The 14,726-nt window shown below is 45.0% G+C and overlaps 6 non-coding genes across 6 annotated transcripts; all 6 read right to left on the reverse strand.

The window, feature by feature from the left end:
- Positions 1-36: 36 nt before the first annotated feature.
- On the reverse strand, positions 37-110 carry trnai-aau (transfer RNA isoleucine (anticodon AAU)). The gene has a single exon. It is a non-coding gene; the product is annotated as a tRNA-Ile (tRNA).
- A 97-nt stretch (positions 111-207) lies between these two features.
- trnap-ugg (transfer RNA proline (anticodon UGG)) lies at positions 208-279 on the reverse strand. The gene has a single exon. It is a non-coding gene; the product is annotated as a tRNA-Pro (tRNA).
- A 2,899-nt stretch (positions 280-3,178) lies between these two features.
- On the reverse strand, positions 3,179-3,250 carry trnaq-cug (transfer RNA glutamine (anticodon CUG)). The gene has a single exon. It is a non-coding gene; the product is annotated as a tRNA-Gln (tRNA).
- A 302-nt stretch (positions 3,251-3,552) lies between these two features.
- trnaf-gaa (transfer RNA phenylalanine (anticodon GAA)) lies at positions 3,553-3,625 on the reverse strand. The gene has a single exon. It is a non-coding gene; the product is annotated as a tRNA-Phe (tRNA).
- Positions 3,626-3,726: 101 nt separating this feature from the next.
- On the reverse strand, positions 3,727-3,800 carry trnai-aau (transfer RNA isoleucine (anticodon AAU)). The gene has a single exon. It is a non-coding gene; the product is annotated as a tRNA-Ile (tRNA).
- A 97-nt stretch (positions 3,801-3,897) lies between these two features.
- On the reverse strand, positions 3,898-3,969 carry trnap-ugg (transfer RNA proline (anticodon UGG)). Its single transcript has one exon. It is a non-coding gene; the product is annotated as a tRNA-Pro (tRNA).
- Between the last annotated feature and the right edge of the window lie 10,757 nt (positions 3,970-14,726).

A 14,726-nucleotide genomic window follows, 5' to 3' on the forward strand; every position in this document is an offset into this window, starting at 1 on the left:
GACGAGCAGAGCAGAGCCCCCAGACAATAAAACAGCTGGCCAGTACGGGGATCGAACCCTCGACCTTGGCGTTATTAGCACAAAGCTCTAACCAGCTGAGCTAAATGGCCCAGCTTAGCCGTCTTTCTCTACCCGATTGAATAAAATCCTGCCTCAATGTTTGTGAACGCAATGAGAGAAGAAAGTTTCAGGTTTTAACCTGACCAAGGGCTCGTCCAGGATTTGAACCCGGGACCTCTCGCACCCAAAGCGAGAATCATACCCATAGACCAACGAGCCTTCTTGTCCAAGGCCAAGAAAAAAGAGCTACTCCGGCATCAACAAAAGAAGGAACATGAACTAACGTGGTTTTCAATCCTGTCCTGTACGCATCCCTGCCCTGCACATTTTGCATTTGCCCTCATCCAACACACCTGTTTCAAATCATCAGCTCTTTAGTAGAGACTGCAAGACCTGATTTGGGTGTGTCTAATAAGGGAGACATACAAAATGTTCAGGACAGGGGTGCCTCCAGGAAAGGTTTGAAAACCATTGCCCTAAAGAGACCGACTAAGCATTGACGCAATGCTGCGACACTCCCACGTTAGCTTTTTTTGGGGCTCACAGCTGCCAAAAAGTATTTCAGACATGGTCCTGTGCAAATTGGTTGCAAAACAGTGCCATTTTACGCACAGTTCCCTAAATCAGTGGTTTTCAAACCTGTCCTGGAAGCACCCCTGCCCTGAACATTTTTAATGTTTCCCTCAACTAACACACCTGTTTCAAATCATCAGCTCTTTAGTAGAGACTGCAAGACCTGATTTGGGTGTGTCTAATAAGGGAGACATACAAAATGTTCAGGACAGGGGTGCCTCCAGGAAAGGTTTGAAAACCATTGCCCTAAAGAGACAGACTTTGTCTCCTCTGACAAAGAGTAGGGTGATCTCACTGATCTCAAAGCGAGAATCATACCCCTAGACCAACGAGCCTTCTTGTCCAAGGCCAAGAAAAAAGAGCTACTCCGGCATCAACAAAAGAAGGAACATGAACTAACGTGGAAGCAATCAAAGACCTCGAGACAGTGTGAAAGGCTAACAAATGCAGGTTGGCCTCTTAACTGACCTAAAAATGTGGCTGTATCTAACATGTAGAGAGATGTTAGGAAGGACAGCTGAAACGGTCAGATGTCACTTAGACCAGCGGGTCTCAATTCCAATCCTCGCGCCCCATGCTCTTCACATTTTGTATGTTTCTCGTATAGCTTCAGACATTTCTTCCATTCGAAAGTAAGTGCCCTGAGAAGTGGACATCACATGGCATCCCTCGGTGATTCAAGTTCAAAGCGTATGTATACGTTCAATTCAAAGTGAGTAATACAGAGGTGTATAGAGGTATACAGAGGTATATGATGTCACACTTCTCCATGTGTGAAGAAGTTGCGCGGCGCAAATCCGTGAACCAATGTTCCAAAGTGAAGTAAACTTTGACGGATTTCCCCTGCTCAGGGAGTGGGGAGCAATGAACACTGTGTAGGGACCATGTCGATCGCATGGAGCTCACTTCTAATGAGCTGATTATCTGAATCAGGTGTGCTAACAAAGAGAGACATGCAAATCCAAGGTCAAGAAAAGTCCAAGGCCAAGAAAAAAGAGCTAATCTGGCATCAACAAAAGAAGGAACATGAACTAACGTGGTTTTCAATCCTGTCCTCTACTCATCCCTGCCCTGCACATTTTGTGTTTGCCCTCATCCAACACACCTGTTTCAAATCATCAGCTTTTTAGTTGAGACTGCAAGACCTGCTTTGGGTGTGTCTAATAAGGGAGACATACAAAATGTTCAGGACAGGGGTGCCTCCAGGAAAGGTTTTTGAAAACCATTGCCCTAAAGAGACCAACTGAGCATTGACGCAATGCTGCGACACTCCCACGTTAGCTTTTTTGGGGCTCACAGCTGCCAAAAAGTATTTCAGGCATCGTCCTGTGCAAATGGGTTGCAAAACAGTGCCATTTTACGCACAGTTCCCTAAATCAGTGGTTTTCAAACCTGTCCTGGAAGCACCCCTGCCCTGAACATGTTTAATGTTTCCCTCATCTAACACACCTGTTTCAAATCATCAGCTCATTAATAGAGACCACAAGACCTTATTCGGGTGTGTCTAATAAGGCAGACAATCAAAATGTGCAGAGTAGGGGTGCTTCCAGGACAGGTCTGAGAACCACTGCCCTAAAGAGACAGACTTTGTCTACTCTGACAAAGAGTAGGGTGATCTCACTGATCTCAAAGCGAGAATCATACCCCTAGACCAACGAGCCTTCTTGTCCAAGGCCAAGAAAAAAGAGCTACTCCGGCATCAACAAAAGAAGGAGCAATGAACACTGTGTAGGGACCATGTCAATCGCATGGAGCTCAATTCTAATGAGCTGATTACCTGAATCAGGTGTGCTAACAAAGAGAGACATGCAAATCCAAGGTCAAGAAAAGTCCAAGGCCAAGAAAAAAGAGCTAATCCGGCATCAACAAAAGAAGGAACATGAACTAACGTGGTTTTCAATCCTGTCCTCTACTCATCCCTGCCCTGCACATTTTGAATTTGCCCTCATCCAACACACCTGTTTCAAATCATCAGCTCTTTAGTTGAGACTGAAAGACCTGATTTGGGTGTGTCTAATAAGGGAGACATACAAAATGTTCAGGACAGGGGTGCCTCCAGGAAAGGTTTGAAAACCATTGCCCTAAAGAGACCGACTGAGCATTGACGCAATGCTGCGACACTCCCACGTTAGCTTTTTTGGGGCTCACAGCTGCCAAAAAGTATTTCAGACATGGTCCTGTGCAAATTGGTTGCAAAACAGTGCCATTTTACGCACAGTTCCCTAAATCAGTGGTTTTCAAACCTGTCCTGGAAGCACCCCTGCCCTGAACATTTTTAATGTTTCCCTCATCTAACACACCTGTTTCAAATCATCAGCTCATAAATAGAGACCACAAGACCTTATTTGGGTGTGTCTAATAAGGCAGACAATCAAAATGTACAGAGCAGGGGTGCCTCCAGGACAGGTTTGAGAACCACTGCCCTAAAGAGATTGACTGAGCACCGATGCAATGCTGCCACAGTCTCTACGTTAGTTAATTTTTTTGGACTCAAAGCTGCCAAAAAGTATTTCAGACACGGTCCTGCGCAAATTGGTTGCAAAACAGGTCCCACCGAGATTTGAACTCGGATCACTGGATTCAGAGTCCAGAGTGCTAACCATTACACCATGGAACCTTAACTGGAGCAGCAATTGCTCACAGGGCCACAAAGGCTGTCACCAGTGCCAAACTAGTGCTGTTTTTATCTTTTCCTGCGGCAAGAAAGCACACAGGTTCCACCGAGATTCAAACTAAGATCGCTGGATTCAAAGCCCAGAGTGCTGACCATTACACCATGGAACCGAAACTGCTTTGGTTTTGGCCAACTGGGAAACAGATAGTTCTGTGGCAGTGGGGAAGCAGTTATACAGAAAAGTTGGAACCCAGTGATTTTTGGTCACTGGCCTGCCTCAAAAAACGGAAAAGAGTGGGAGATTTTGCCGAAACCCAGGATCGAACCAGGGACCTTTAGATCTTCAGTCTACCGCTCTCCCAACTGAGCTATTTTTGCCCCACACCAAAAACTGCTTAGCAAGCAGGGATTTCAGTGAGATCACCCTACTATTTGTCAGAGGAGACGAGCAGAGCAGAGCCCCCAGACAATAAAACAGCTGGCCAGTACGGGGATCGAACCCTCGACCTTGGCGTTATTAGCACAAAGCTCTAACCAGCTGAGCTAAATGGCCCAGCTTAGCCGTCTTTCTCTACCCGATTGAATAAAATCCTGCCTCAATGTTTGTGAACGCAATGAGAGAAGAAAGTTTCAGGTTTTAACCTGACCAAGGGCTCGTCCAGGATTTGAACCCGGGACCTCTCGCACCCAAAGCGAGAATCATACCCCTAGACCAACAAGCCTTCTTGTCCAAGGCCAAGAAAAAAGAGCTACTCCGGCATCAACAAAAGAAGGAACATGAACTAACGTGGTTTTCAATCCTGTCCTGTACGCATCCCTGCCCTGCACATTTTGCATTTGCCCTCATCCAACACACCTGTTTCAAATCATCAGCTCTTTAGTAGAGACTGCAAGACCTGATTTGGGTGTGTCTAATAAGGGAGACATACAAAATGTTCAGGACAGGGGTGCCTCCAGGAAAGGTTTGAAAACCATTGCCCTAAAGAGACCGACTAAGCATTGACGCAATGCTGCGACACTCCCACGTTAGCTTTTTTTGGGGCTCACAGCTGCCAAAAAGTATTTCAGACATGGTCCTGTGCAAATTGGTTGCAAAACAGTGCCATTTTACGCACAGTTCCCTAAATCAGTGGTTTTCAAACCTGTCCTGGAAGCACCCCTGCCCTGAACATTTTTAATGTTTCCCTCATCTAACACACCTGTTTCAAATCATCAGCTCTTTAGTAGAGACTGCAAGACCTGATTTGGGTGTGTCTAATAAGGGAGACATACAAAATGTTCAGGACAGGGGTGCCTCCAGGAAAGGTTTGAAAACCATTGCCCTAAAGAGACAGACTTTGTCTCCTCTGACAAAGAGTAGGGTGATCTCACTGATCTCAAAGCGAGAATCATACCCCTAGACCAACGAGCCTTCTTGTCCAAGGCCAAGAAAAAAGAGCTACTCCGGCATCAACAAAAGAAGGAACATGGAACTAACGTGGAAGCAATCAAAGACCTCGAGACAGTGTGAAAGGCTAACAAATGCGGGTTGGCCTCTTAACTTACCTAAAAATGTGGCTGTATCTAACATGTAGAGAGATTTTTTAGTTGTCTATCGACCCCCAGGACCACTGGGTAACTTTTTGGATGAATTAGATGTGTTGCTCTCAACCTTTTCTGAGGATGGTACTCCCCTAGTTATGCTTGGAGATTTCAACATTTATCTAGATAAACCTATTTTTGCCGATTTCCACACTCTGCTTGCCTCTTTTGATCTCAACCGAGTGTCAACTACTGCTACTCACAAATCAGGCAACCAACTGGACCTTATTTATACACGAAACTGCTCTACTGATCATGTTCTTTTTACTCCACTGCACACGTTGGATCACTTCCTCCTCACTCTTAACCTCAACATGATCCCTGACACATCACTTACCCCTCCACATGTCATCTTTGGACGTAACCTACGCACACTTTCTACCTCCCGGCTATCTGCAAAGGTTTCATCTTCACTTCCTTCCCCTAAACTGTTTGCATCTTTGGATGCTAACAGTGCTACTGATACTTTTTGCTCCACTCTGCTCTTGCTCTCAATCTTGTTTAGACACTGTTTGCCCCTTATCTTCCAGGCCAGCCCGTAACACCCCTTCTGCCCCTTGGTACTGATTTTCTACATGAACACCGTTCTAAGCTTAGAGCTTCTGAAAGGGTGTGGCGCAAGTCCAAATATACTACTGACCTTATTGTGTATCAGTCACTCCTATCTTCTTTCTCTGCGAATGTCTCCTCTGCTAAAATGACATACTACCATAACAAAATTAACAATTCATCTAACTCTTGCATGCTTTCAAAACATTTTCCACACTTCTTTTTCCTCCTCCTCCCCTTCCTGCTTAATCTCTAATAGCTGACGACTTAGCAACGTTTTTCATTGATAAAATTAAACACATTAGTGCACAATTTTCCACACCACAATCAGTCAAGCTCATATCACCAGCAAACTTACACTCATTTACATCCTTCTCTTCACTCTCTGAGGCAGAAGTCTCAAAACTCATCCTTTCTAATCACCCTACAACTTCCCCGCTTTATCCTATTCCATCTCATCTCCTTCAAGCCATTTCTCCTGAAGTTGTACCTGCACTCACTCACATCATCAACACTTCCCTCCACACTGTTGTTTTTCCCTCATCATTTAAACAGGCACCTATAACTCCACTACTTAAGAAACCCAACCTCAACCCATCTCTTTTAGAGAGCTACAGACCAGTTTCCCTTCTTCCTTTTATTGCAAAAAACACTTGAACAAGCTGTGTTCAACCAAGTCTCTGAATTTCTCAAACACAACAATCTCCTTGACAGCAACCAATCTGGCTTCAGAAGTGGACATTCAACTGAGACAGCCTTGCTCTCAGTTGTTGAAGCTCTAAGACTGGCAAGAGCAGAATCCAAATCTTCAGTACTTATCCTCCTTGATCTGTTCGCTGCTTTTGACACGGTTAATCACCAGATCCTCCTATCAACCCTACTGGCAAATGACATCTCAGGAACCACACTTCAATGGTTTGAGTCTTACCTATCAGATAGGTCCTTCAAAGTATCTTGGAGAGGTGAGGTGTCCAAATCTCTAGCTACTCATATCTAACTACTGGGGTGCCTCAGGGCTCAGTTTTTGGACCACTTCTCTTCTCTGTCTACATGGCATCATTAGGTTCTGTCATTCAGAAACATGGCTTTTCATACCACTGCTATGCTGATGACACTCAACTCTACCTCTCATTCCATCCTGATGATCCGACGGTAGCTATTCACATCTCAGCTTGTCTTACAGACATTTCTTCCTGGATGATGGACCATCACCTTCAACTCAACCTTGCCAAGACAGAACTGCTTGTGATTCCAGCAAACCCATCGTTCCATCACAATTTCACCATCAAGTTAGGCACATCAACCATAACTCCTTCAAAAACAGCTGGAAGCCTTGGAGTTATGATTGATGATCAGCTGACTTTCTCAGACCACATTGCTAAAGCTGTCTGATCCTGCAGATTTGCTTTATTCAACATCAAGAAGATCAAGCCCTTTCTTTCGGAACATGCTCCACAACTCCTTGTTCAAGCTCTTGTTCTGTCCAGGCTGGACTATTGAAATGTTCTCTTGGCAGGTCTTCCAGCCAATTCTATCAAACCTTTACCTAATTCAGAAGATTAATTTTTAATGAGCCAAAAAGAATACACGTCACACCTCTGTTTATCAATTTGCACTGGCTTCCAATAGCTGCTCGCACAAAATTCAAGGCATTGATGTTTGCCTACAAAACTACCACTGGCTCTGCATCCATCTACCTAAATTTGTTACTTCAGACTTATGTGCCCTCTAGAAGCTTGCGTTCTGCAAGTGAACGTCGCTTGATTGTGCCATCCCAAAGAAGCACAAAGTCACTTTTTCGGACTTTTAAATTAAATGTTCCCTTCTGGTGGAATGAACTCCCCAACTCAATCCAAGCAGCTGAGTCCTTGGCCATCTTTAAGAATCGACTTAAACCCATCTCTTCCATCTTTATTTGACCCTCTAACTTCAACACTCAGTATTCTAATTCTATTCTTTAAAAAATCTAACTACCTTTCTAATCTTTTTGTATTCTATTTTCTTTGCATTTATTATGCAATTGTATGTGTATGTGTGTGTATATGTGTAAAGACCTCTAACTAGCTTGCTCTATTCTTTTTTTTAATTCTATCTGTTTTCTTTTTATTTATTATGTTATTTAAAATCCCATGCTACGTGTACTGTGTTAACCTAACTGAGACTTGTTATAGCACTTATATATCATTGCTCTTTTTGTTGTTTTTGATTGGTTTCACTGTCTTCATCTGTAAGTCGCTTTGGATAAAAGAGTCTGTGTGGCGAGTGGGGCGGGGCCGAGAGGCGTGGGAACGAGGAGTGAGGCCAGGTGTAGTGATTGAAGATGAGCTGAACCTGCGCCCCACCACCGTTATCGAGTCCCACGTAGGAGATGGAAGAATATAAAACTGGAGCGACGACCATGAAGGACGAGAGAGGACCAGGCCTGGGTCTTATTTTATGTTTTGCTTTTTATTTGTGCGCGTCAGTCGTCTGCGAGGGGCTGACACGCTGTTTTGTGTTTGTTTTTGTTATTAAAATGTTTTGATTGTGCGCCGGTTCCCGCCTCCTTCTTCCCGATGATTACAAAGGTCGGTTGTTACAGTGGTGCCGAAACCCGGGAGAAGGAGGGACGTGCTGCTGAAGATCCCTCACCGCTGTGGTGAATCCACGGTGCCCTCGAGCTGGCGAGGTATGTGCCGCCAGGGACGCTCGAGGCGGTGGGCTGGAGCGAGTTGCCAGGGACGGGCGAGCTCGCTGCCGGCCGCCCACGATATGGAGGGGCGGCTGCCGTCCGTGAGGGAGCGGAGGAGTCTGCGCCGTTCGCCAGAGGGCCGGAGCCTGCTGCCTCCGCGATGGATTCCGGAGGGGCAGGGAACGGGGGACTCCTGCCGCTGCCCAAAACCGGAGGAGCCGTCGCCGTCCATCGGGTGGCAGAGGAGTGTCGCGCCGTCCGCCGAGGGCCGTCCAGTGCCACCACCAGGCACTGCAGAGGAGATCACCCAGCTGGTGGAGGGCCGAGCAGCAGTGCGTCTGGGAATCTGAATTTTTATTTTATTTTTTCCTCTCTCCCCTCTCTCGTCTCTGTCGCTCCTCCTTCCATCTCCTTTTCTCTCGCCTCGTCTGTCCTACCCCCAGGTTCCCGCAGGTCTCCGTGAGGGGAGTAGAGTGCAGTCTCGTGGGTACCCCCCGGCCTGCGAGGGGTGATGGGGGTATGTGGCGAGTGGGGCGGGGCCGAGAGGCGTGGGAAGGAGGAGTGAGGCCAGGTGTAGTGATTGAAGATGAGCTGCACCTGCGCCCCACCGCCGGTATCGAGTCCCATGTAGGAGATGGAAGGATATAAAACTGGAGCGACGACCGTGAAGGACGAGAGAGGACCAGGCCTGGGACATTATTTTATGTTTGCTTTTTATTTTGAGTGCACCAGTCGTCCGTGAGGGGCTGGTGTGCTGTTTTGTGTTTATTTTTCAATTATTAAAATATTTTGATTGTGCGCCGGTTCCCGCCTCCTTCTTCTGGATGATTAGGAAGTTTGTATCGTTACAGTCTGCAAAATGAATAAATGTAAATGTAAATGTAATAACTTACCCTCATGTTGTTCCAAACCCGTAAGACCTCCATTTTTGGAACACAGTTTAAGATATTTTAGATTTAGTCAGAGAGCTCTTATTCCCTCCATTGAAGCTGTGTGTACGGTATACTGTCCATGTCCAGAAAGGTAAGAAAAACATCATCAAAGTAGTCCATGTGGCATCAGAGGGTCAATTAGAATTTTTTGAAGCATGGAAAATACATTTTGGTCCAAAAATAGCAAAAACTACGACTTCATTCAGCATTGTCTTCTCTTCTGTGTCTGTTGTAAGACAGTTCAAAACAAAGCAGTTTGTCATATCCGGTTCGCGAATTAATCATTCTTAGTAACCAGATCTTTTTGAAACAGTTCACCAAATCGAACTGAATCATTTTAAACGGTTCGCGTCTCCAATTCACATTAATCCGCAAATGTCTTTATTATCGATTGGATGGCTATATCCTTTAGCACACATTTCATGGTCCGTGTGGCAACTTGCATTTTTCCAAAATAGTCGTCTACAGTAAAATGTTCAGAGCAAACGAAATACTTTGTGATGGTGTTTACAGGTGTGTTTGGATCTATTTCCGGAGCAAGTAGCCATCGATTCATCAGGTCAGCGTTTTGGGTTGGAATTCTATGAAACATCATAGTATTACCTGTTCTCCCCTGTTTATTGTCGCAGCTCTTTACAATACAGCAAACACCCATGATTGTACACTATAAATTTACTATCTAGTAATTGCTGACTCTATTACTCCAACTCTGAGCGAACTCTCTGCTCCTCACCACAGCGCGTCTTGTGTGCTGCGCTAATCACTCCGCCCAAGTAGCCACTCCGCCCAAGTAACGTTAGCTGTGCTCCTACGCCTAGTGAGAATATAGTTCTCAATATTTATATGATTAAAAATGGTCTCTGTCTCATATAGCCTTGTTATTTGTACACGCTGTGACTACACAGATCACGACATGTAAATAGGAAAATGTTTGCATTATTTTGTCACTTATTGGGATTACTATGCTAACAGTATCCATTTACATCCAGTCTTTGTGCTATGCTAGGCTAGCGGTGGGTGCCTCAAATAACACTAACAGAACGCACAGAAATGAAAAAGGTATGTATGGACTTATCTAACTCTGGGGATACTGTGAATAAGCTAAAGTCCCCAAAAGTCGGAGTGTTCCTTAAAGCTGTTAACTTTTTTAATGTGGCTGACACTCCCTCTGAGTTAAAACAGATCCGAGCCAGATAATGAATTTTTTCTGTTCAGTTTTTTGTCTTATTTTTGTTCTTGTACTATTTGATTGTTCTTGTAAATACATAATGTACACGTTACACATGTTATTTATGTCGCCTAGCAGGTTTTTTGTCTTATTTTTGTTCTTGTACTATATTTTTTGTTTTGTACTATTTGATTGATCTTGAGTCAATAAATAATGTACATGTCTACATTTTGGACTTTTATTTATGTTGCCTAGCAGCTATGGGTTTTAATTTTACTATTATAGGTGAACATATAGGTACATATATACATGCATATATATACCCATATAGGTATATGTATGCACATATATTTGTGTACATATAGGTGAAAATATATGCGTGCATATATGTACATATATGTGTAAATATATGTCTGCATATATGTTTATATATATGTACATATATATGTGTGCATATATGTACATATATGTACATATAATATAGGAAACCGGCCAATTTTATATATGTCACATATATTTAAAACCTATATCAAAACCTATATTGAAACATATATGTTTATATAGGTTTTTTCCATGTGGGTGGGGGCGGTCCCTTTCGAGTGTAGTGTTCCACATTTGGGGTGAAGTGTGAATTCAAGTGTTTTTTTTTTTTTTTTTTTTTTTTTTGAGTAGGTAATTAGGCTCCAGCCCTGGAGTGGAGTTGTGTGTGTGTATTATATCTTTATATTTGGGACTTTCGTACATGTGATTTAAAGCTTTCCAATAAAATTGACTTTTGTAATTAACCTCTATTTCAATTCCTGACCCAGCCGTAATCTAACCTGTGTACTTTAGTGAGGTTTATAAAAGGCGATTCCCCTGTAAATTACCTCTAGGGGTGAATTGCTGGTATAGGCAGTTCCCTCCATGGTTTAACCTTTAAGTTGTTCTCTCTAAACCCTGATAGTAACTGGGTTACGGCTGTTTTTTTTTTTTTTCAGAAATTGAGACATTGGTGAGTTGTTTGTTTTTGTTTGATGGTTGTTGTGTTTTTTTAGTAGTGGTGACTGTTTGAATGGGCATTCCATTTGGGTTAGTGGTCTTTTTTGTAGTCTTTCATTATGCATGATGAGTTGCAGGAAATGTGAGATTTAGTGGCCCAATTACAGGTGGATAATGAGAGGCTGCGGCAGGAGTGGGCATCAATTGATTTTCCTGACCCTGGCACTTCTTCTACTAGTGCGGCACCACTGGTTACGCCTCAGTTGGCTGATAGGAGTGGCGGTCCATCCGAACAGTTTGTGTTTGTTCCAAGAGAATGACGTTGTCCAAGATTTAATGGTAGAATTGGTATTAGCATTGACGAGTGGGTCGAAGAGGCTCAAGCATGCATGCACACTCGTAATATGTCACTTTCCGAACAGACCCTCTTTCTATATGATCATTTGGTAGGAGAGGCCCACAATTAAATTTAATTATCATTCCAACTTGGTCAGGATTGATCCAGATAAGATTATTTCTGCCCTTCAAGAGTTGTATGGGTGTGCAGACTCGTATGTTGCAGTGCAGGTGGCTTTTTTTTTTCCAGAAGGCAACATGAGGGAGAAACATTACTAGAGTTCTCCATGGGCCTGTTGAGTTTGTTGGACAAAGTGAAAAGTCAAGCGCCACATGCTATTCCAAATGCTGATATCGTTGTACGTGATCAGTTCATGTAATATGTGTTGAATAGTATGCTCCGCCGAGAATTGAAACACTTAATTAGTCAACAGCCCACTGCAAAGTTGTTAGACATTCAGAGCAAGGCCATTCGTTGGGAATGGGAGGGAATGCCAGGTGGTGCGAGGGGTAGGAGTCAGTCTGTATCTTTAGTAAGTGGCATACAATATGGCGTTCGGGGGGAGGTCAGATTTGGATCATGGGGTTCATTCGGGTGAATTTAATGAACTGCGGGAGCTGTTGCGCCAGCAGCAACATCAAATTGGTCAGCTCACCCGAACTGTCTTACGTAATCAAAATGTGCACGTACACGACTGCTCTCCTCGTTTAAATCACATAATTTGTAGAAGGTGCCAACAACCCGGTCATATTGCTCGAAATTGTGATGGTGAATGTCCCTCCCCTCGCACTCTGTCACAAGCATTTGCTCCCACTTCTTGTGGATTTAGGCCACTGTCTGGCCTTCAATTGCCGGAAAACGAATTCCAGCCGGGCTGCAGAGCCACAGTCTCTATCAGGTCAGTAAGTCTTGCAGCATGCCTTTCCATCCGGCCGGCAACAGCCGATGTGAGACAGCCACGTTGCAGTGGGCTTCTTGTCGAGGCTTGGGCGGCTGTAATTTCATATGCGGACGCTCACATTACTCATCATGGTTCAACATTGGGCTACAGACTGTTTCCTTGTGCAGCGACATCATGGAGAGCAGGTAATGGTTGCCTAGCAACAGCAGACGCCACTGATTTGTAAGCAAAGAGCAGGCTACAGAGTGCTTTGGGAAAAAAAAGAGAAAGCAGTGGTGCGTCTAGACGTTTTCACTTCAGTCACAACATGCAAATGTGGTTTTGTTTTGAAGGAGAAAAACAAATTTTGCTGGACTTGATGACCAAGTCCGAGACAAGTCAGAGTGCAAACACCAACGAGTCGGAGACAAGTCAGAGACAATAGAAAAATGTCTCGAGTCTGGACTCGAGTACTACAGCCATAGCTTTGACACAATCTGTATTCTGAGTATGGGTCACCATACATGGCTCTATGTCATGTCACATTGGTATATAAATAAAGGTGACTTTGTCACGGGCCGGGCTAGAACTCGGGTCTCTGGTGTGGTGGGTGAGAGATCTGCCACTAGGCCACAGAGGCTGAGGTGTTAGACCCAATTGAAATACTCAAGGCAGTACTCCAAGCAATTTTGGTTTATTAAAAAAAGGACTTTGCAAGCCAAAAAATCCAACAAAAGTTCTTCTCAGACAGAGGAATTAATAACAAGAGAGATAATGGGAAAACAAAACCACAAGGGAAAATAAAAAAACTCCACAAGGGGAGAAAACAGATCAAGAGCGTGTGAACAAACAAATAACTAGGAACACCTTACTTGAGGTAGCATGGGAGGACTTGGAAGAACTAGTAAATACAGAGCTGGTATCATGCAGCCTGAACTCAAAAACCAAGTGTCAAACAAGGGAAAGACTCAGCTAAAATACTCTAACAGAAACAAGGCTCAGGTGACCTGGATAACGCTAACAAGAGTAGACAAAGAAGAACAAAGACAGAAGGGAACACAGGGGACCTCCAGAGGCACGGAGACAAACTACAGGAGGTCAAATGCTGACAGGACCCCCTCCTCTAGGAACGGCTCCTGACGTTCCTTCCAGAACACCCGGGCCTCCGGGTGTGAAACTCCCGGATTAAACTTGGGTCACGGATGTCTTTGGCTGGAACCCAGGAGCGCTCCTCTGGCCCATAGCCCTCCCAGTCCACCAGATATTGTAATGAGTTCTAGACCCTCCGGGAGTCCAGTATCCGGCGCACTGTGTAGGCTGGCTGGCCGTTGATGATCCTGGGAGGTGGAGCAAACGGAGAAGACAAGACAGGTTTTAGTAAAGAGACATGAAATGTGGGGTTAATTCTAAGGGAACGAGGGAGAAATAAAAGATAAGAAACAGGGTTAACTTTCCTTGCTATGCGAAAAGGGCCGATGTATTTCTGGGAGAGTTTCTTGGATTCGACCCGGAGGGGCAGGTGCTTAGTAGATAGCCAAACTCTTTGACCAGCTCGAAAGTTGGGGGCTGTCCGACGGCGACGATTAGCCTGAACCTGGTACCTCTGGGAAGTCCGAAGGAGGGTACGTCTGGCCTTCCTCCATATAAGCCGACAGCGTTGGACAAAGCGTTGGGCCGAGGGAACACCAACTTGTGCCTCTTCCTCTGGGAATAATGGAGGGGTATATCCAAACTGGCATTCAAAGGGGGATAGTCCAGTGGCCGAAGACTGGAGGGTGTTATGGGCATATTCAGCCCAAATAATATAGGTGGCCCAAGACGTGGGATTGTTAGCCGCCATACACCGTAGGGTGGTCTCCAGGTCCTGATTAATAAGTTCCGTCTGGCCATTAGACTCCGGATGGAACCCAGACGATAGGCTGGCCGTTGCCCCAATAAGCCTGCAGAAGGCTCCCCAGAACCGGGACGAGAACTGGGGACCTCGGTCAGAGACAATGTCCAGGGGAATACCAAATATGCGGAAGACATGGTTCATGAGGAGCTCCGCAGTCTCCTTGGCTGAAGGCAGCTTGGGCAGGGGAATGAACCGGGCCGCTTTGGAGAACCGGTCTACAACCACCAGGATGACTGTATTGCCCTTGGATGGCGGAAGCCCGGTAACAAAGTCCAGAGAGAGATGGGACCATGGCCTGCGGTGAATAGGTAAGGGACGGAGCAGTCCCTGAGGTCGCTGATGTGCAGACTTCCCTTGGTTGCATACGGAGCAGGCCTCCACATAGACTTTAACGTCCCTCTTGATGGATGGCCACCAAAACCGCCGTTGGAGAAAGTCAAAGGTGCGGGCACTTCCTGGATGGCAAGTCAAGGGAGACTCATGAGC

Source organism: Carassius auratus, chromosome 19 (genome assembly GCF_003368295.1).
Source record: "Carassius auratus strain Wakin chromosome 19, ASM336829v1, whole genome shotgun sequence".
In the NCBI taxonomy this organism is placed as follows: Eukaryota; Metazoa; Chordata; class Actinopteri; order Cypriniformes; family Cyprinidae; genus Carassius; species Carassius auratus.